General features: G+C 55.0%; 1 protein-coding gene across 3 annotated transcripts in view; it reads left to right on the top strand.

The window, feature by feature from the left end:
* Positions 1 to 22632, top strand: part of HPCAL1 (hippocalcin like 1) — a 113174-nt gene that overhangs the window by 81859 nt on the left and 8683 nt on the right. For all 3 annotated transcript variants that reach the window (XM_072771100.1, XM_072771099.1, XM_072771101.1), the window contains exon 2: positions 4412 to 4497. The gene's annotated coding sequence lies outside the window, so the exon portion shown is untranslated. The remainder of the gene's footprint in view (positions 1 to 4411; positions 4498 to 22632) is intronic.

Genomic DNA, 22632 nt, shown 5'->3' with positions numbered 1-22632 from the left:
TTTCTTTTTTTTTTTTTGGAAGAATTTATGAAAATTGGTATTGATTCTTTAAATGTTTGTAGGATTCAGCAGTGAAGCCGTCTGGTTCTGGGCTTTTTTGTGTGTAATATATTGATTACTAATTCAATCTGTTGCCTTGTTATAGGCATTTCAGATTGTCTCTTTATTTCAGATTGTCTATTTTTCTTGAGTAAGGACTGGTAGTTTGTGTCTTTCTACTGGCTTAGATTTATTTGTTATTTATTTATTTATTTATTTATTTATTTATTTATTTATTTATTTTTGAGATTTTAAAAAATTTATTCATGAGAGACACACAGAGAGAGGCAGAGACATAGGTAGTGGGAGGAACAGGTTCCCTGTGGGAAGCCCAATGTGGGATTTGATCCCAGGACTCCGGGATCATGACCTGAGCCAAAGGCAGACGCTCAACCACTGAGCCACCCAGGAGTCCCATAGTGGCTTAGATTCTTATAAGTCTGTTCCTTCTGCTCTTTCAGTCATTGTTGACATGTGAGTTCTTCCTATGTGCCAAGCATTTTGTGCATTAGCTCATTTAGATGTTACAAGAACTTGATGAACTAGGTAGGGCGATTATCATCTCCATTTTACATACCTAGGAACTGAGACAGAGAGAAGTTAAACCATGGGTCAGGGGCCCACAGCCAGGCAGTACTATTGCCTTCTACTATTGCCAATACTACTACTACTGCCAATACTGTTGCCTAATCTACTATTGTAGAGCTAGGGTTGGAGCCCCGGCAGTCTGGCCACACAGCCCTCTGTGCTGTCCTTCTCTCTGCTCTCCTGAGGCCTTGCTTTGTGCTCGGAGCTGGGAGAGTACAAGAACGGGTCAGACCTACTCTGACCTACGCAGGTCACTCTCTGGAGGCCCCCAAACCTAAGAGAAGGAGCTGTCTTATGTCTAACATGAGCAAGGGGCTGGGGAAGTTGGGGTGTCAGAAAGGGCCCCATGGAGCAAGCGATGTGTGAAGCAGGCTTTGAAGGAGGGTCCTGTGCAGGGGTGCATGAGGCTGAGGTGTGAGTGTGCCCCCTCCCGGGCTTCTGTCTCTCACATCTCTCTCCCAAGGGCTCGGCCAAAGGGCCTCACAGACAACATTACCCTGGATGCTTATGCGCTCTCCCCGCCCTCAGGAGTTCGGAGCAGTGGGATTGTGTCCACTATGTCTATTGGAATCACCCAGGCCTCGGCAGTCAGCTCTTCTGGAGAGGAAGAAGCAGACCATTTGCAAGACAATTGCTAGACAGAAATCAGGAGCAACCAGACATAACTCAACATAATTATTTCTGCATAATGACTTCTGCTACTTGATTCAGTCTTGAGCAATGACTGTAATCTTTATCTGTCACAGGAAAGCTGGTGGCCGGGAAGCCCCTGTGGCTTAGCGATAGAACCAGAAGGAAATTTGCAATTTGAGTTAATGGAGTGTTCCCGAGCAGCCAGGGAGCCCGAGCCTTCAAGGCCTCTGCAATGATGGACCTCCTTCTGCTAGGAAGCCTGATGTCGGAGCTCATCCCCGAGGGGGGATGCAGCCCACGGGCTTTGTCCAAGAGGGGGAAACAGAATGGCAGAGATGACAGGGCATGCCCAAGTCACAGGGCCACTCAGCAGCAGACACACACCCAGAACCAGAGCTTCTCCTCCTCTGCTCTACTGCCACCCAGTACTTTCCCCGGAAGAGCTGATGTGTGTCTCAGTGAGACAGGAAGGGCTGTGGCCTCCCCAGAAGGTGTCTGTGTGGACTAGCAGTATTCTCACCTGGCACTCCTGACACTGAGCTGGTCACTGAGCATGTTGATTGTTGAGGACTGCCCCCAGGAGGCTGGAAATGGTAGGGCCTTATAGTGGATAGCCGGCTCACCTGCACCCGAGCGAGGTCCCGTGGCACTAGTCACGCAGTGTGGCGTGTCTGGGAGGGCAGGGTCCTGCTGATAGGGCTGAGGGCTGGGGGAGCACCTGCTCTGGCTCCAGAGCCCCCCCTGGCCCGAGGGGTGCTTGCTCACTGCGTTCCCACCGTCTCCTATAAGCTCCTGTAACTAATGGAAAGAACAAGAATAGGTTTAGGAGTTGGCATTTTTGGCATCCCTCTTAGCCACGTGTGACCATGGCAGGTGTCCCCAAGTATGTTTGCTCCTCTGGGAACTGGGCGTCAGAATAGGCCCTCTGTGCCAGGACCATGAAAAAGGTAGGATGATAACATTGTGCCCCGACACAAAACTTCCTGTACATTCTGCTGCTGGCTGCTACTGGGTTTGGCAAAGGCAACCCCGGGGACGACCCTTGACCCTATCTGGGCCTGATTTCCCCGAAAAAGCAGGGCTTACAGAGCTGCGGGATGGCTTAGCCAAGATCATTGACTTGAAAGTGCCTAAAAAAAATACAGGATGAGGGGAGCACGGAGCACTTTTAGGGCAGTAAAATGTCTCTCCGTGATACTGTAATGGTGGATACACATCATCATACCCTTGTCCAGACCCACAGAAGGTACGCCACCAAGAGTGAACCATGTGAACTATGGATTTGGGGTGAAAATGTGTGTGAGCGTAGGTTCATCAACTGTGGTAAATGTGCCCTGGTCTCTAGTGGGATGAGTTGATAATGGGGAAGGCTGGGCATGAGGGGGCAGGGGGGCAGGAGCTCTGTGCTTTCTGCCCAAGTTTGCTGTGAACATTAAACTGCTCTAAAAAGAAAGTCTATTTTTTAACATATACATTATATGATGAAATAAAATGTATACATAAAATATTTTATATATACACATATATGTGTGTGTGTGTGTATATGTACGTGTGTGTGTTTGTGTGTGTGTGTGGTGCTGTCTAAAAGTGCAGTGACCTTCCAGTGAGAATTTCTGGTGGGAAGATGTATGGCTTTTCTACTCGAGGTCTTAGATCCCAGCAGTGAGTCTAAATAATGTAGTTGGCTTATAAGTTCTATATTGGTGGAAAAGGACAGAATTTTCTAGTAATGTCCATGTGATGCATCTGGGGGCCTTCATTGGTCAAACATCGATTACTTATCGAGTGCCACTTGCGTACCTGCGGCACAGAGGCAGAGACGGTGCTGCCCCGCCGTCCTGGAGCTCAGAGGCCACTGGAGGAGATGCAGCACCTCGTTTTGCAGGAACAAAGGAGCGAGGGGAGCCCTGCTGGCATTTGCACCCTACCCTACAGAAAATCACCCTGTCAGATTTTTCTGGGTCAAATGAGCCACTCCAGCGAGTGGGTATAAATCATGATCATTGCAGGAGATCACCATGTGTTATAATAAAAGAGCTGGGACATGCGTTTAGGAGGAAGAGTGGGCTCTCAGGTGAAGAGACCTGACAGGGGCCTGGGGGGTTGAGAAGGACCCAGCCAGAGGGGAAGGTGGGTAACCCTTCCGAGGTGTGAGAGCCCACACCGGCACTGTCCAGGCTCCATTCTGGCTCTGTCACTTGGAAGATGCATGCCCTTGAGCAAGTAGTTAGCTTCTCTAAGCCTCAGTCTCCACATGTGGCAAATGGGGTTCATCATTATGCCTGCCTCATAGGGCTGTTGGGAGGATTGAATTGGATAGTGACGTAAATGTATAGGAAGCTTTTGGGGGGCACCCGGCGGTGTAGGGACGGTGACCATGAGACTATTATAATTACACACCACATACACGGTGCAGCTCGTTCACAGAAGGGAGTGAAAGAGGCGGTCAGCCATCCATCAAGCATGCAGGCAGGGTGTGTGGAATGTGCGGAGCTGGCGGTGATGGTTGAAGATGGGGAAGGGGAGTGGTCGGGGCACCCGGGATGCCCACTGTGTGTGGGTTTCTCTTCTCATAGTGACCGTGTGACTCTGTGAGCCGTTGCCTAGAGGTCGGTGATGCCTTCTGACCGTTTTTGCATGCAGGGCTGGGAACTTGGCTGGGGGAGCTCCCATGAGCCCGCCCTGGGCTGGGTTGTGGTGTGCACAATCCCCTGGGCCCTTACAGTGACCCTGTGGGGTCACTGTCACCAGCAGCCTGGTGACAGGCCACAGTGACTCAGTGATGCTGCCAGTGCTCAGGCTCTGGGTGTGAAGACCACAGAGGCCATGGGCTCCCGGCCAGGCCTGGCTTTTGCTCCGGCTCGTGATGGCTGGTGACCTCACACGGGGTGGCCAGGGTCTCCCTGGGAGATGTCCCCTATTGGTACTGTGGTAAGCTTTCCTTCCTCCCACTGCAGGGGGTACATGTGCTCATGGCCCCTGCCCTCGATGGCTGGCCGGGGGCCCAGGAGCCAGGGCTCTCCTGTACTTATTGTGGGGCTTGCAAAAGCCGTAGTCCCCACCGATAGGCACACAGAAGACACCAGAAAGGCAGTGAGCTCTGGTCCCAGAGAGTCCACATCCTAGGTGACCTGTTGTTTCTCTCTTCCAGGGCATGGTCTAGCAGCCCAGACAGGGACGTGGAACCAGCCCCCAGAGCTTCTGGTCCCAACTGTCTCCACCTCCACTCGGCCTTGGGTAAGTCGCTGTGGGAGGCCACCTGGGCCTGGAAGCAGGTGAGGGCCAGAGGGTGGGGGTGGGGTAGGGGACCTGGCTGTGGCTGGTGAGGATTTCACGCAGCTCAGTGGGAAAAGCAGGGAAATCCGGGAGTCGAGGGCCAGCCTACCCAGCACACCCAAGAGGTATCAGGAAACTGAGACTCTGGGATGTAAAGCACCCACCAACGTCCTGTGATCCTCTCGGTTCTCGGTTCTCTGTTCCCTGTTCTGGCCTGAAGCTGGCCATGCCTTCCTGTAGGTCATTTGTCCTTGGGTGCTTTGATTTGGGAATTAGAACTTTCCTGAAAGCTCCTATCTCCCCCCCCCCCCCCCCCCCCCGTAGAGGCAAAAGAGCTGTCTTCCCAGGGCCCCGGGGCTGAACCTCCCCCCACACCTCTTGCTCCCCTCTCCTTCCCTCCCTCTTCCCCCACCCATCCCCCATGGCCTCACTAAGCTTGGGTTCAAACACCCCCCCACACACCTCTCTGGCCGCACCCCTGTCCTCCCAGACTTTTCTCTGGCCTCTCCACTTGTCCAGCCTGTCTACTTTGCTTCCCTTCCTGCCTCCCAAGCAGACTGGCCATGGGACCCGCTTCCTCGCTCACAACCTCAGGTCCCTCCTGCCTTCCCTGACAAGGCCTGGCCCCCAAACCTGGAACCAGCTGCTGTCGTCTCAGACAAGGGGTCAAGTCCACAGTAATTAGCATGATCCACAAGCCCTTGGTCTGGACCCACCACCCTCCTGACCCCGTCTCAAGCCCCACTGCCGGCTTTGGGTTCCAGGGAGGCTGTAGTGACAGCAATGTGCCTATGATGTTCGAATGCGCCGTCCATCCCCCAGGCCTTTGCTCCCCAGTGGCCTCTGCTCAGAACACTTTCCTCTTTCTTAGCCTGGCCCATTCCTGGCCATCCCATCCAGCCAAGCTCAGGGGGTTTCATCCTTTCTCAAAGCCTTCCTGACCCTGGGGCTGAGCCCAGTGCCTGTCCTCTGTCCCCGAGAGGCACTCCGTAGGGCTCCCTTGCCAGCAGATGGCTCTCCCACCAGGAAGTGCTGGCTGCGCACTGAACAAGCGCTCCTGGGGGCCCAGGACCCGGCTGCCTCTGCTGTGCGGCTGTTCCTCTTGCTGAGTTCAGTGCTGGGTTCTGTTCCCAAGTGAGGAAGTAGGTGGTGGTGGGAGAAAACCTCTGACCTCGGGTTTGTGCACACAGGATCCCGCTGGGCCCACTTCACAGCCTCCCCGTCTCGCCTGTAAGAGGGTCAGTCACACCTCCATCTTGGGGTGGTTGCAAGAGCTGAGGTGTGGGGAGGCCTCAGCTGCCCGATGGCCCTTCCTCTTCCTCCTCCTGCCCAATTTCTGGTAATCATCACAGTGGCTGTCATTAGTCATTGGCTCTGCCCTGCTTGGCCGGCCCACCCCAGAACTGCGAGCCCTGTTTGAGGCCGGGAGTGTGGGGCCTGTTGCCCACGACAGGAGGGAGCAGTGTGGGGTGGGGGCGCTTGGGGCTCAGCCCTGTGGGGCCAGGCCCAGCCCTGGAGAGCCCACCTCCGAGCCCTCACAGGAAGTCTGGGCGTTTCTAGGCCCTCGAGGCACATAATTCTCACCTTCCCACCCAGGAATCACCTTTAGGGCTCAGCTGTGGGGCTAAGATTTGGACCCAAAACCTACTGAAGTGTCACCACCTTAATTACCACCTTAATAAATGATCTTAAGGTTCCTGGGTGCCCAGCATAATAGCCCTCAGGGAGTCTGAAGGGGCTTGAAGGGTCTGAGGGGGTCGGAGTGGTTTGGGGGGTCTGAGGGGTTTGGGGAGGGGTCTGAGGGGGTCTTAGAGGCCTGAGGGGTCTCAGGGAGTCTCAGGGACCTGAGGGGTCTCAGGGGGTTAGAGGGGGTCTTGGTTCTGACAGGTTCTGAAGAACCTGAGGGGGTCTCTCGGGTCTGGGGGTGGTCTGAGGGGGTTTGAGGGGCCTGTGGGGTCTGAGGGAGTCTCAGGAGTCTGGAGGTTCTGAGGGGTCTGAGGGGGCAGCAGACGAGGAGGGCAGGTGCCGAGCTGCTGATTCCACGATCCCGCCAGCAGATGCAGGAGTCGGCAGGCGGGTCAGACCATCAGACCCCCAGCGGCAGCCCCCAAAGAGAATTGCTTTCAGGCCAGGCCCGGGCACTGTGGCACTCCTCCCTGCTGCCCGTCCCCCCAGGAAGTCTCCCTCACATGTAGGACCCACCCCCCCTTCATGTGGTTGTTGGGGGTGTGCCCTCTGCCTCGCCCTGCCATCTCTCGTGTGACCTGTTCACCTTTGTGAAAGTCCCCCTCCTCGGGTTGGGACACGAGCCTCAGGCAGGGCCTCTGCCTCGGGATAGTGGAGCGGGGAGGCCGCTGCTTTCACCAGGTCCATCTGCTTCCACCCGCCCCGTGGGGGCTGGGAATGGCAGAGAATCGGCTGTGTCGCGTGGACATCGCGGGCAGGCACACCTCAGCCCACACCATAGTTTCGGTTCCAGACCGCAGCAATAAAGCGAGTCGATGTATGCCCGGTTTCCCAGCACGTGTGTGCTATACTGTTTTTTCTTTTTTTTTTTTTTTTTATTGGTGTTCAATTTACTAACATACAGAATAACCCCCAGTGCCCGTCGGGGCGAGTGTCCCCAGGACAGGAGAGCCCCGTCCCGGAGACGCAGGAGCTGCACCGACCTTCCCCGGGCGGAAAGGGGCTCGTGGGGAGTTGGAGCAGGACCCAGGAGGGCGGGGATGCCCTCGGGCTCCCGGGGACACTAACAGAGCAACTGCGCGCCCAGGAGAGTGCGCCGAGCTCCCTAAGGGCTGCAGCGCGCATGGCGGGACCCAGCGGGACCCGGAGCAGCTCGGAGGGGTTCGAGCGGCGGCTCCGCGGAGGGGGCTGCGCGGCCCGGGAGCGCGAATCCACCAGTGCTATACTGTTAAGTGTGAAATAGCATCACGTCTAAAAAAACAACGTAGGTGCCTTATTTTAAAAATATTCTGTTGTGGGCAGCCTGGGTGGCTCAGTGGTTGAGCGCCGCCTTCAGCCCAGGGCGTGACCCTGGAGACCCGGGATCGAGTCCCACTCGGGCTCCCTGCACGGAGCCTGCTTCTCCCTCTGCCTGTGTCTCTGCTTCTGTGTGTGTGTGTGTGTCTCATGAATAAATAAATAAAATCTTTTTTTTTTTTTTATTTAAAAAAAAATTTTTTTTTTAATTTATTTATGATAGTTACACAGAGAGAGAGAAAGAGAGAGAGAGGCAGAGACATAGGCAGAGGGAGAAGCAGGCTCCATGCACCGGGAGCCCGACGTGGGATTCGATCCCGGGTCTCCAGGATCGCGCCCTGGGCCAAAGGCAGGCGCTAAACCGCTGCGCCACCCAGGGATCCCAAATAAATAAAATCTTTAAAAAAAAACAAAACAAAACTCCGTGGCTAAAAGAGGCTGATCACCATCCGAGCTTCCAGCGAGTTGTAATCGCTGATCAGAGATCACTGCCACAAATGTGATCGTAATGAAGCAGTTTGAAATCTTGCAAGAATTACCAAAATGTGACACAGAGACACGAGGTGAACAAATGCTCTTGGGAAATGCCACCGATAGACTTAATTGATGCCCGGTTGCCACAAACCTTCAGCGTGTGAAAAATGGGTTATCCAGGAGGTGCAAGAAAGCAAAGCACAACCGAGGTATACCTGTACAGGTATCCCAGCTGAGGCTCGGGGGTTGGCACAGGTACACTGGGTTGGGGTTGGCAGGGATGCTCCTGGCCAGGTCAGGTCTTGCGGAGGCTAGGAGCCAGATGTCAGGATGCTGGAGCAGACACAGGGGCCCAGATGGGGTAGAGGAGTGCTGGGGGGAGAGAGACACTGAACTCAACAAAATATAGAGAAAAAAAATCAAGTAGGACAGGAGGATAAAGAATACGTGTTGGGGTTTGGGCTTGGACATGGTCCGAGGGAAGTCCTCGGCGGGAAGCGTGTTGGAAAAGACCTGAGGATTGTAAGGGAGCAGTTTGATATCTGGGGAACAGCCGGTGCAAAGGGCCTGTGGCAGAAATGCACCCAAGTCATTAAGGAGCAGCGAGATTAGCGTCGCATTGTGGGGATGGGCAAGTGCAGGATAGGAGTCGGGCCAGGCAGGTGGGAGCAGGTGTAGGTCAGACACGAGGGGCCGGACACTTGCAGCACTGACCCAATGAGGAATCGGGGTGATAAGCAGCATCTCAGTGCTTCCAACATGGGGCCAGAGAATGGACCTCCTCGTCCTTTACATAGTGACCCCCTCCTCAAAAATTTCATAATTGTTGCCCGCAGAGATCTATGTAGCCACAATTCTGCTGGAAGATGTTCTGGGACCAGGGGCATGGAGCTTTGGGGTCCTGCAGAGCTGGACAGGAAAGCATGATGCCGGGTTAGCCTCTCCTCTGGGCGCTGGGCTTGCAGCCCATTGAAGTGTCGCTGGCGTGCAGGTCCCGGGTGGGTCTCAGAGAGCCGTCCTCAGGCCCTTGTGAGGCGGCCGCAAAGCAGAAAGGGCTACGGTTCTGAGGCAGGACATTGGAAGGGGGAAATCCTTCCTGTGTTGTAAGGGGAGGGTTATTTTTATAGTGACTTGCGATGACTTTGCAATATAGCTTCCTGTGGGCGTCCCCTTTGGGCCTCAGCCACAGGGGCGGATCCTGCACGGCAGGCCTTGTGGGCAGATGCCTGCACAGTGTGCACCTGTGTGCGCGCGTGCACACACACACACACACACACACACTGTGGGCATGCATGACTTGGCTTGACATTCTCAGCCACTGGGGAATTGGTGGAGGGACTGCCAGCACCGGGCAAGGGAATCACTGCCCCTCAGCACCCCGGGGCGGAGGTTTCTGTGTTGTGTTGGGAAGATGAAAGGTGGAAATAAAAAGAAGGGTGTCTTAGCTTCCAAGTCCGCCCTTGCTCGGCAACGAAAGAGCAGGACACATCGAACAAATGAATGAATGATTGAAGACCCCAAGATCTCGTTGCTTCCTGGCTCCCTCCAGGCTGGCAGTCCGCGTCCACGCAGGCCCTCCCGCTCCATGATGCAGGCCTCTCAGGCCCTCCTGCACTGATCTTCTCACTTCCCAAAGCCCAGATTGCCGGGTCAACCCGGATTGCATGTTTTCTGTGCTGTGGACCCCTTGACTATATTCTTGGACCCGTCAGGCCGTATGTGCACATTTGTAGCTGAGAAGTCTGGGAACATAGTCAGCAAAGGTTTGCTCTGGCGCCTGCGCCTGGGATCTCCGGGGGGTCTCTGGGAGACTGGCTCTTTCTCTGAAGTTCTAGACTCTCTGGGTCGGAAAGTCTCGGATGGGAAATCCGGAGACCTAGAGTCCCAGGAAGATGGGCTCCATGGGGCCAGCCCTGCTGAGGTGCTGGGGGTCCTCAGCGCCCCCTCCCTTGGCTCCCTCGCTCCCTGACTTCCTTCTTCTTACCAAGGGCCACGCACTGGGGCCACCCTGGGTACCAGGCGCTGTGCTCACTGGCTACAGGCGTATTCCCAGCCGCGCTCTGCGTGAGTGCACCTCAGCTCCGCGTCCTTGGGGAAGGGCTCAGGAAAGGACATGGGCCTCCACCTGAAAGCCAGAATCTGGGGTCCCTCCTGGAGCCCTGCCCCTCCTTCCACCCAGGCCCAGAGCTCCCACAGCCAAGAAAGAACTCGTGCCTTGCCTCCCCGGTAGACCGTAAGCTGCCCGCGAGCACCCTGTCCTGGTACTCGCAGCACCTGGCACCGCGTCTCTCACTCGCTCCTGGCTCTCTCTGCACAATCTCTGGCTTCTGATGTTGGGATTTAAAGAGGAAGAATGGCAAAGGGCCGCTTTTATGAGCCGCACGCGCTCCTGATTCTAAACACTGCCCCCGTCACGGCAGGCCAAGGCTGGGTCAGGAAGGGTGGCTGGCCCGTCACCGTTCGAGCGCCTTCGTGTTTTAGCCGGGCTGATGCCATTTATGTAGAGAAGGACCTACCGTTTTTGTTTCTTCCCAAAGACATTAAACATTAATCAAATAGCATATGATATGCTTCACTGGAAGTTTCCTTCCAAGTTTAAAAAAAAAAAAATGAAAAAAATTTCTGGATTAGTGAGCTGAGCCATAAGTAAGCGGCACCAAACCGGCCTTTGGCGGCGGCTGGCCCCCCGGGAGCTCTGCTGCGGGCAGCACCCCCTTGGGTGGACTTTCCTGCGGACAGAGCCACTTGTCGGCGCCCACAGAGCCCCCGGGGCCCACATGTGTCTTGAAAACGTGGAAATCTAACATCTATGATGACATTTCTTAACGACAGTTTCTATCCGAGATGTCTTAGAAGGTGGCGAGAGCTCCTTCATTTGGGGCACGTGAATTCAAAATTTGGGAGCCGTTCGTTTGGGGCCCATGAAAAGTGAATTCTGGTGTCACTCAAGCGGGAACCTGGCAGGAATTAGCTTTCCAACATCTACTAGGGAGGGAGCTAAGCCGATGGATCTGCCAACCAAGATCCTGGGGAGAAGGACATACATTCCAGCCAAGCGAGTGGACTTGCCAGGTCCTATAGAAGCTTCCACGGGGCTCAAACGTGCCTCGGGGCCATGTAGTCCAAAGTCATCATCCACAGACGAAGAAAGCAGTGCTTCGAGGCACAGGGCCTCCCAGGCCTCTGATCTGAGGTTGGGAATGACAGCTGTGCTCATAGCAACTAACTTCTCTCCTTGCTACACGTGCCCACTCATCTACCTCGCAGAGCTGTCGGGTCCAGCCCTTGCCCGTTACCTGAGGAAGAACTCAGAGACACTTTTTTGGTATTTTTTGACTCGAACATGACAAATGTGAGCTACCCTTTGACTAATTAGTCTGAATTCCTAGGATTTGATGGTATTTTTTCTTCTGTCCCCTAGCTGCCCCTCCTCCCCATTCCCTACATTTGTTCATCTAACCATTTGTCCCATACTGTCCTATACCGTTCAGTACCATTACATGCTGGGCCAGTCGTTGCTCATGAAGGTGCCTCAAGAGGTAACAGCCCCAGGCCTGGGAGGTAGGGCCCAGGTGCTTGCTGGTGGTTCTCCCTGCACCCCCAGGATAAAGTCGCAAGGCTGGCCCTGCCCAGCTCTCGGCCACGTGCCCTGAGCCAGCCTTTCTCCAGCCGCAATGTGCTATTTCACGCTCTCACCCACACCTCTTCGAACACTGTGGGCTCCTCCTCGGACGCCGCCTTCAACCCTTCCCCATTGGGAGAATGTCTCCCCAGATGGCAGCTCTGAGGCCTGTCCCCCACCTGCCGCGGCATATGCTCCGGCCTGCTCTTCATGTTGGGCCCACAGCGGCTCCCTTTTTACAGCCTCGGGTCCTGGTGCGTAACGATTCTGTGCAAGTTCAGCGAGGGTCAGATGGCCATGGAGTGAATGAGTGAATGGTGAACGTGGCCCATCCTATTTTCTTTTCTTTTTAATTGTGTTTTTTAAAATTTTTATGTATTTATTTATTTGAGAGAGAGAGATACCGAGAGAGCACAGGCTTGGGGAGGGACAGAGGGAGAGGGAGAAGCAGAGTCCCCACTGGGCAGGGAGCCCCACACGGGGCTCGATCCCAGGACCCCAGGATCATGACCTGAGCCAAAGGCAGACACATAACCGACTGAGCCACCCAGGTGCCCCTACTATTTTCTCTAAGCTAAGAACATTCCCAGGAGTGAAATCCCACTGATTGTTGGAAAGGCCCTCGTCCTGGCAACAGCCTCCACCCATGCCCACCCAGGCCTGGGTTCTCTTCCACTGGGAGCCAGTGAACAGACTGAGGCATTTGGACAGTCAGTAGTGGGGTACCACACCCAGTATGGACGGAGGGGGGGGGCATGTTGTGTGTGCTGTGTGCATTCATGATTATATATATGCGGGGTGTGTGTTGTGTGTATGTGTATATGTGTGTGTGGTGTATGTGCTGTGTGGCGTGGTGTGGTATGTGGTGTGGTTCGCGTGGTGTGCATGCATCAAAGATATGATCAGTGTGTGGGGGGGTGCCTGCGGTATGGCAGGGTGTGGTGTGTGCGTGTGTGTGTGTGTGTGTGTGTGTGTGTGTGGTATCTGGTGAGGGGCGTGTGCTGTGTGCGACCTGTGTGTGCACACCCCGTCCTCACAGATCGGAGCAGCTCAGCCTTCTCGGAATGCTGGGTTTTGCTCTGGGCGAGTTCCAGACCTGTGCCTCAGTATCTGCAAAGCTCCCTGACCCTCAGGACATTTGTCTTGTGAAGAAACAGGCCCCTCCGTGTACCTGCTTAAACGGGCCCAAACCACGGAGAAGCCACAGACTCCCCAGGAGACATCTTGCCCTTAGAGAAGGGCCCATCCGCTCCCTGAGGGGCTCCCCCTGCCTCTCTCTCCCCCGGGGTGGGGTGGTTCACAGGGCCCCGAGGCCAGCTAGGGCAGAGAGCCCACCGGTCCTCAGGCGGCTTTGCCAGACTTGCACCTCGGGCAGCACGAGCTGGTTGGAGGCTCTGCTGTGCCATCAGAGGACGTCCCCTTCTTCTGTCCTTTCCCCTCACTTTCTCTAAAGAACAGGAATTAGATTTCACTGACCCTCACCCGCACTGGATGTGTCTGTGCCTCTGGGATCCCAGGTTTTCATGCTTGGTGCTGGTCATGCGGGCAAGAAGTGTCTGCGAGAAATGCAGGCGACCCACGAGCTCCAAGCTCTGGCCAGCCTCAGCCTCAGCCTCAGCCTCCAACCTCAGCCTCAGCCTCCAGCCTCAGCCTCAGCCTCAGCCTCCAGCCTCAGTCTCAGCCTCAGCCTCAGCCTCAGCCTCTAGCCTCAGTCTCAGCCTCCAGCCTCAGTCTCAGCCTCAGCCTCAGCCTCCAGCCTGGCTCTTCTCAGTACTGCAATTAAACTCATTAAGTGCCTCACACATTTCTTGTTTCCTAAAAGCTGTGACGTAACCTCCAGATATTTGTGTGATGCTTTAAATTGGTCAGTCCCTTTACGCCCATCGTTTCCCTTTATCCTCACGGCTACATGGTGACACCAGCAGGCATGGGCTGTTCTTCCCATTTACAGTTCAGGAAACTGAGGCCCAGAGAAGTTAGGAGACAGCCAAGACTGTAAGGCCAGTTAGGGGAGCCTGGGAAGGGTTGGCTGTGCTCTTTGCACCTGCTGCCCTGTGTGGCCCCTTATGTGCAGCTGCCACCCGAGCAGGCATTCTGGTCCCATGACAGAAGAGCAAGCAGACGCTTGATCTGAGGTCCCTGAGGCTGGGAACCCCCGCACCCCAGGGTCTGGCCCAGTGCACCCTCTGCCCCCAAAGAGCTGCACCCCTGGCCAAGGTGTGTAAGCGCAGCCTACTAGGGTGCGTTTCCCTCCTGCAGGGGTGGAAGGACTGGGGTTCACATCCTGGCCGGGAGTGTCAGCGTAGAATCGCAGACTCGCTCTGCCACAGGCCACATGGGTCTGTCGCACGCAGGCTTGGTCACTGCTGGAGACCTTCTGCAGCTGGACACGAGGAACCTGGGGGATGTGTGGGGGCTGGTGTCTCAAATCCCCACGCGTGAGAAGCTCAGCTGAGCGGGGTGGGGACCCCTCCACCAGCTCCGTGCCCCCAGGCCTGGCTGAAGCGGGGTCAGATCTATGGAGGGGATGGTCAGGGGGCTTCTGAAATCTCAGACCAGCTCGGGCCTTCAGCCTGCTAGGGCAGCTTCCGTTGAAAGAGCAGTTAGCCCTGCTGGGCTCCGATCCCTGTAAGGGGCATTTTGGGGGGTTCGCTCGATCGTGTGGACGATCGAATAGTCATAGTCTCTGAGTCCTCGGCTGCTTGTCTCATCCTGAGCGCCTCATGGGGCTTGGGTATTCACTGGGGATGGTGAGGGGCGCTGCAAGCCTTGCCTGCCGGCGCTCTCCCGGCTCCCCCCCCACACACACACCCTGTCCTCAGGGCTGCCCTGTTCTACAGTCCTGCTCACCAAGCACGTCGCTGTGTGGCCTCGGCTGGGCTCTCTCCCGGCCTCCGCGCCCTGGCACACGCTGTTCCCTTCGTCCGCCCACCTGGAGAGCCCCTGGAGGCCTGGCTCAGACCTTGCCTATCAGACCTCCCAGCCGATGCTTGGGGACAGGCTGGCTCTGCTCCCGCCCTGCACTCCGGGTCCCCCCTAAGTCAGCCTCATTGCACACGTTGCCCCCAGGGCTCATGGAGGGTAGGGGGCCAGAGGGGCTTCGGGCACTGAGAAGGGTCTTTGTTGTTCATCCAGGTGATCCCACACCTGGCACAGAAGGGAGATTCAGAGACTTCACTCCCACCCCAGCCTGGCAGTGGGGCTCTGCCCCCGGGAGCCTCAAACTCTGGATCTCACATACGGATGGTCGTATGTGGTGGTTTGGGTGTTAAGAAAAATCCCATGGTCTTGTTTTGGATCCTGCCTAGAGTTCTTTTCCTGTTGTGTTAACAGATTCTACAAGGAGAAGATCATTCTCCTGAGCATTTCCTCTTCCTCTCTCCTCCTCCTTTTCTCCCCAGAGGCTCATTTATGTCTATTCCACTAACCTATCTTCCTCCACTGGGCAAGCAGCTCGAAGAGCTCCTTCCCTGGAGACTCAAGTAGCAGTGATGTTGTTCTGGGTGAAAGATCCCAGCTGGAGGGGGCGGAGAGGACCCTGGCCAGGCCACGTAGCTGGGGGCGTGTTCATGGGGCCGGGAGGAGATGGCACCGGTTTGGTGAATGGACGCCCGGGTCTGACCTGCCCCAGGCAGGCCCTCTCCTCTGCTATGGCTGCTCTCGTGCCAGTAAATGGAGCTTTTCTTTCTTTTCTTTTCTTTTTTTTAAGATTTTATTTATTCATTAATGAGAGAGAGAAAGAGAGAGAGGCAGAGACACAGGCAGAAGGAGAAGCAGGCTCCATGCAGGAGTCCCGATGTGGGACTCGATCCCGGGTCTCTAGGATCACACCCCGGGCCGAAGGCGGTACAAAGCCGGTGCAAAGCCGCTGAGCCACCCGGGCTGCCCTAAATGGAGCTTTTCAAAATAGCCAAGTCTGAATTACAGAACATTCCTTCTTGGAGCTTCAAAGCTGAGCAAGAGAGCGCTTTGCCATCCTGAGCCATGATGTTCCTTCCTGTATCCCTAATACTGGAGAAGTCACAAAATGTTAGAGCAAGAGGGTCCTGGAAGAAACGCATTCACTCATTCATCCACTCGTCCATCCAGGCCCAGTGCTAGGCCCCTGGAGCAGACAACCATTGCTTCAGATATATTAACCGAGCACTCATTGTGTGCCAGGCCTCGTTCTGGGCAATGTGGGGATACAGTGGTGAACAAAAGGAGGCAGGGTCAATAATTGTGTCGGTACAGTGCCAGGTAGTAGGAAATGCTATGACCAGGGGGCAGGGGGAGGGACTAGGGTGTGAGGGCTGATGCTATTTGAGATGAGTTCCTTGGATGAGGCAACCCCCAAGAGGATTCCAACAAAGATATAAACGTTGAGGGAATGTACCTTGAGACCAGGCAGAGGGAACAGCAGATGCAAAGGCCCTGAGGCTAGAACATGCTGTGGCATGAATGAGGCATTCTCTTTCCTCAATAAGCTGAGGCTTATTGAGGAAAGAGAGGGGGGAGAAAACACAAGTAAAAAATGTTACAAAAGTTGAGATCATGATAGAAATAGGTAAAAAAAAAAAAAAAGTGGCATTAGATGCGGAGGAGAGCAATTGCTGGGGGCTGGGATGTACATCCTGAATAGATTGCATGTGAATTGGGCTTTGGTGGTTGAGTAGAAGTTTGCTGGACAGCTGAGGCGAGCAGCCGTATGGATGAGCCTGTGTTTTCAGAGGCACGAGGTGTATGGGGAGAGGCACGCACAGTTCCTCTTCCTGTTGTATTAGCTTCTGCGAGGGAAAGAACATTCTCTTGGGGGTTTTCTCTCCTTTTCTCCACCTTTTCCTTTCACCCAGGCTCATGTAGAGCATTTCAACCTCTGCTAAGTAGGAAGGAAGGGTCTAGGCGGGAAGGGGAGTTCTAGGTCTTGGCCAGCTTCCTCCCCTCCCTCCCTCCTTCTCTCCCTCCCTTCTTTTATGTATTATTTTTTTAAGCTTTGGGGAGCCCTGAGGATTTAAGCTGCTGGGATGGGTACAGAAGTCAAGAGGGTTTTCAGTTAGATTTCTCAACCAGAGGTCACTGGCCTGGAGCCCATCTGGCTGATAAAACTGGATGCAGCAGATATTCAGGAAGCCGCCTGAAAACAGGCTCCTGGAAGTCAGTGGGCTGAATTTGGATCTGGGCGCACCCTATAACTGTCACTGACCTCCTGCCTCTTGGCCCAGATCTTGCTCGGGGTGGCGGGGGGTGGGGGGCTTCAGCTGTCCTCCCTCAGGGGACACTTTTTGCCACTCCTGACCGTCCACCGTACACCTTAGGGACCTGCACCATCATTGCAGCCGGCCTCCAGGAAAGTTCTTGAAGCTGCTGAAAATAGAAACTGGGAAATTGGGAAATGCAAATGCCGTGATCCTTCATTCATGGGCACCTCCCCCCGCAGGGCTGCCGTTAGCCAGGAGGGCCTGAAAACAGAGTGCTAATGAGCTTCCAGAGTCCGTGTTGGTGGCCCCAGATCCAGTGTCCCAAGGATCTACCCAGGGCTGAGCAGTCAGTAGAAATAGAGTACGGGCCACATTCATATGTAATTTTAACTTTTCTAGTAGCCACAAGAAGAAAGTTAAAAAAAAAAAAAGAGAGAGAGAGAGAGAGAGAGAGAGAGAGAGATTAATGTTACCCACATGATCCACTTCCCTCACGATATCTCAAACGGTGTCACTTATCATTCCCCATGTAAGCAGGATAGGAAAATTACCATGAGATATTTTACATTATTTTTATGTACTAAGCTGTCGAAAGCCAGCATGTATTTTTACTCGTAGGGCACATACATGAAGTCAGACGGGCCACATTTTACGAGCTCCATGGCCACGTGGGGCTGGTGATTATGTATTGGACAAATCTGGTTTATGGACAGAGAAACTGAGGCACCTGTGGGGTGGAGGAGGCGTGGCGGGGCTGGGAAGCCTGGTATCTGCGCCCCTAGTGTCCGCCCCAAGCACGCGGCTCCCTCTGGGGGGGCCCTGGCCTCATCCCAGACCCCATGGCATGGGACTGGCCCCTCCTCAAAGCAGCTGCACTAGAAGCCAAGGCTGCATGCCGCTTGCCTCTCACCCACTTACTTGCAGAAAATTCTCAGCATTTGCCCATTTGTTAATGGGTCACCAGGAGAAAGAACCGTGGGTCTTGTGACGCATGAGGAACAGCCCTAAAGGCCTGTTTCCCTCTTGTCCTTCCAGCCTCTACTCTGCTGTCCTACCCCGGGCAGGATAAGTGCTCGTCTCAGGAGAGCCCTCTGGTTCCCTGAAGGTCAGATTCCCCAGGGATGCGCCTCCAGCCTCATCCTGAGCTTTGGCCTTTATCTAAGGACTTGGTTCCTTCCATCTTTTCCATCACTTTCACTCCAAGTGTTTGGAAGTCGGCTTGGCCTGGTGAGCTCTGGAGATCGAACCTGATGGAAGCATTTTAAAGCAATGGATGAAATGTCGACCCACGCCAGCAGCCGGTGTGGAGCGGTGATTAATGACACATTCAAGTATTGGGTTCCCAGGAGCCTCACCGAGTGGTTGGGAGAATTACGCCATTAAACAAGCTTTAATTTGCAGGCAATACCTACTTCGGGTTAAATATTTTCATAAGGCTCCCCAGCTACACGTCCGCACTCTTTTTCCTTCTTTACAATTTAGCACATTAAGAACAAATAACCGAGTAACCAAGAGCCAGAGAGATGGATGGATGTAAGCGCTACATTAACTCTCTCCCCATTCTTTCATTACTGGGAATTAAAATGTTATCTTTGACATGCTCAGAAGGCTGTTGCCTGTCTCATCCAAGCCCTGCGTGGTCACGAGGCTTTTCAAGCCAAGTGAGAGGTGGCTCTGATCCTGAATTGATCGCCCTTCCTGGCACGCCCCATTCTTCACTCCATCCATCAGTGGAGATGAAAGCAAGATTTTCTGGTCTACAGATGAAGGATGAGCCCTGACCACCAGGGCTGGGGGTGGGGGGTGCATTTCTGCTGAGAAACGGGGTGGTTGCTTTGTTTTTGCAGAAAGGCTGGCTTTTTATCATCCATCTTCCCAGCCAGCCAGTCGTCAATAACGGCTCCTTGACTTAATTAGTAAAGATAGGGGTCACCGTGCATGTAGCGTCCCACCATCCTGGGTCCCTGCGAGGCTGCGTGCTTTGGGCCGAGAGCCTCCAGGAGAGAGATAAAATGAGGCTCTTTGTATTAACTATTTCATCTGAGTCTTTGGTAAGCACATGTGAGCTGGCTCAGTTAGGGACTGGCAGTGTACATGGGGCTTTATTTCATATTCATGGGCTCCGCTTCATGATGGGGTAGATACCAGCTGGGAGCACCATAGTGGCCTCATCACTGCGCACTGACCTGGGCAATGAAGGGGGCCACAGGGAAGGTCACAGACCAGCATGTGTCCCCCCTGGAAACCTCACTTGTCACTAAGACAAGATAACTTGTCTCTAAGATGGAGATAATGTTGCACCCTCCTACCCTGGCCAAGCATGGCCCCCACCTTCCCAGTGCCTGGAACCTGCCTAGAGGTGGCCTTTGAGGGTTGACCTCCATGGCTTTTTGGTTTGGGTTTTGGGCTTGTTGTTGTTGTTTTGGTAGGCTCCGTGCCCAGCGTGGAGCCCACTGTGGGGCTTGAGCTCACAACCTTGCGATCAAGACCTGAGCTGAGGTCAAGAGTTGGACTTTTAGCCGACTGAGCCACCCAGCTGCCTCAACCTCCAGTGCCTTTTAAAGTCCTCCTTGGGACAGCCCGGGTGGCTCAGCAGTTTGGCGCCGCCTTTAGTCCAGGGGGTGATCCTGGAGACCCGGGATCAAGTCCCACATCGGGCTCCCTGCATGGAGCCTGCTTCTCCCTCTGCCTGTGTCTCTGCCTCTCTCTCTCTCTCTGTCTCTCATGAGTAAATAAATAAAATCTTAAAAAAATAAAAATAAAAAAAATAAAGTCCTTGTTGTTCAGCTTTGATTCCTCATGCTGTCTTCCTAGGCAAACTACCTTACACACCCCACGGGAGTGAGGAATCACTCATTCCTCCCTGGAGCACCCCCCACCATGAGTCACTGTTTTGTGCCCCATTCATAGGCACCTGTGTCATAAGCAGCCCAGAGCACTGAGAACCAGGAGGTGCGTCCCTGGGCATTCAGATGGCCCAGTGGGACTAGAGTAGACTGCACACCCACTATGCACCCAGCCTGGCGCCAGGCCCTGAGAACATGCTGAGGGCAAGGATGGCTTGCACTCCTGAGCTTGGGCTTTGCAGGAGCAGACCACCGGCAGGGGGACACATGTGGGCAAGCATTCCCATGGTTAAATGACTCAGGACATGGTACAGGACGTGGTGAGGCACACAGATTTGCACACCACATGTTTCCAAGTTTCTTCCAGGGAACGCTGTACCACCGTCCTGGACTCCTTTGACGTCATCACCTCTTGTATGAGATGCTCCCCCACCTCAAATGCAGATGCAGGAATCTTCAGCCTGGGGCCTCCAGACCCAGGGATCTTAGGCTATCAGCCCAGGAAGGAACACAGGAGGCGACATTCTCAAGTCTCGTGTATCACCTTCCAGGGACACACCACGTGGAAAGGAGTTGGGAAAGTGTGAAGCAGCTTCCCGGGCACACCCTCTGCCTGCTGTGACCTTCTAGCTTCAGGTTGACCTCGCTTGTCCCTCTTCCCAACCTGGTACTTTCCTTTCCATAAATATTTGCCATCTTGGGCAGAGGAGGCGTGAGGAGTTTGGCATTTCTATGGAATCTGGAAGAACCTAGGACACAGATATCAGTAGTTCTGAGGCTACTGATACATCATTCTGAGCTGTGATTTGGTCGCAGTCAGGTGAGTGGATTCTAAGGGGACCGGTCCTGAACTTCACAGAAGGCCGCTTGTCTCCATGGTGAAAAGGGCAGGACGCTAACCAGGCAAAGGATGTGCCGTTAAGGATCCAAGGCGGCCTGTTGGCGAGCATGCTGGCCTCCCCTGGACCGGCCTCCCCATGGGCCAGACAGACCTGGGCGGGGTGCTGGCCTGGCCTCCAGAGCCCCCGGGGCTGTTTCTTCTTCGCTGCTGAGGATGAACTGATCTATGTGGCATGTCTGACAAGAGGCCGAAGTGTCCCCCAGTCCACAGACCTTCTGGCTGTCCCTGCTGCTGGCGGGTCACATCGGGGCCTTGGGAACCTCCTCGGAGCCTGGCCGCCTGGCCCTGTCGTGACAAAGTAACGCAGCCCTGGCAGCTTCCAAAACAGGAATTGGTTTTTTCACTATTCCAAAGGCCAGAAATCTGAGATCAAGGTGTCGGCAGGTCTGGTTCCTTCGGAGGCCTCTCCTTGGCTCGCAGACGGCCGTCGTCTTGCTGTGACCTCACGGGGCCCTTCCCTCTGTGTCTGTGTCCCAGGCCACCAGTCAGGTTGGATGAGGACCCACCCCCATGACTTCGTTTTACCTCAGTTACCTCTTAAAGGCCCCTTCTCCACATCCAGCCACATTCCGAGGTGAATTTGGGGGGCCCGGTTCAGTGCAGAGCAGAGGAGAGGCAGCCCGCCCTGCTCACGCCGGTCCCCTCTGGCCGTGTGCCAACAGCAGATGCGCCCCCTTGGAGGACACGGGGCCACACGCTACTGTGCGCCTGGCTCTGGCGCCCTTGAAGCCTTGGATAGGAGGTCCAACGGGAGGCCTCAGGCCAGCTGTTCGTGTGCCCCCCGCCCCCCTAGATGCTGACTAGCACCCATCCACAGTTTTTGGGAGCAGTGTGGAAAATATGCAGCTTTGAGAACAACTGAACTGATTAAAGGATTGGAAGCACAGGCAACACTGGCCTGGAAGCGTGCGACGTTTTCAGGGTGTCCCAGGTCACATCCGGGAGCCCCGGGGCGGGTGCTGCTCGGGGCTCTGCAGACCATCACCCACCTGATTGCTCTGCAGACACAGAGACGTGGGGCTGCCCGCAAGAAGCCGCACAGCAAGTCGCCCCATGTAGGGGGGTCTCAGGCCCTAGTTTGACAGTCCGGACTGTTGTTCAAAAGTCCTAGGTGGCAGGACCCAGAGGAGGCCGGGAGGCTGTTGAAACAGAAGTGACAGGAGCAGGGGTGCAATTAGCAGGTTGATAAAGGGATCGTGGACTCTGAGGTTCCCCTGCTGTGTAGACGTGTGTGCGTGAGAACATGCCCCTGAGAGGCTGGCGTGGGCACAGGTGTCTCAGTGATGGGCCCAGCCTCCAGGAGCGGGTCTCGGGGTCTCGCCCAAAGCTGCCTGAATCTGGGTGGCACCTTGGAGTGTGGGTAGAGAGCCTGTGGATGGACAGATGGACGGGCAGAGGAGGATGGCACCTGGCCTCACGCCCCAGCAGCACCCAGCTGGCTTCCTCCGGTGCCCTCGGCTCCGGTCCTCGGGTTCGGCGGGCAAGGGGCTTCGGCTGTGGGCTGAGAGGCGCCTGACCCAGCGAAGCCATGCACCTCCCTGCTGGCTGCTGTCGTACTCGGCTGCCCCGATGATGCCACAGACCTGGCGGCTTAAACGGCAGGAATGTTTTCCCTCAAAGCACCAGAGGCTGGAAGTGAGGAACGAAGGTGTGGGCAGGGTCCTTGAGGGCTGCGGGGAAGCATCTGTTCTAGCTCCTGAAGGCCCCTGGCCTTCCTTGGCTTGTACCTGGCTGTGTGTCTCTTCTCCCTGTCTCTTCGCATGTCTTCCTTCTGTGCGTGTCCAAATGTCCTCTTTCGATAAGGACACCCCAATAACCTCATCCTAATTTGATCATCTGCAGCCTCCATTTACAACTAATGTCCCGTTCACAGGTATTAGGGGTTAAACCTCAACATCTTTTTTTTTGTTTTTTTGGTTGTGGGGGCCACAGTTCAACCATAAGCTGACTGTGCCTGAGGAGACACACCTCCACACGGGGTCGTCCTGGACACCCTGCACTGCAGGGTCCTGGGACACATGGCCCTGTCCACCCAGAGGGGCTCTCTGGGCACAGAGCCATCCTGGAGTGCCGTCATCAGGTCCTCCATGGTGA

Source organism: Canis lupus, chromosome 12 (genome assembly GCF_048164855.1).
Source record: "Canis lupus baileyi chromosome 12, mCanLup2.hap1, whole genome shotgun sequence".
Classification (NCBI taxonomy): domain Eukaryota; kingdom Metazoa; phylum Chordata; class Mammalia; order Carnivora; family Canidae; genus Canis; species Canis lupus.
This window is presented reverse-complemented; position numbering and strand designations above follow the sequence as displayed.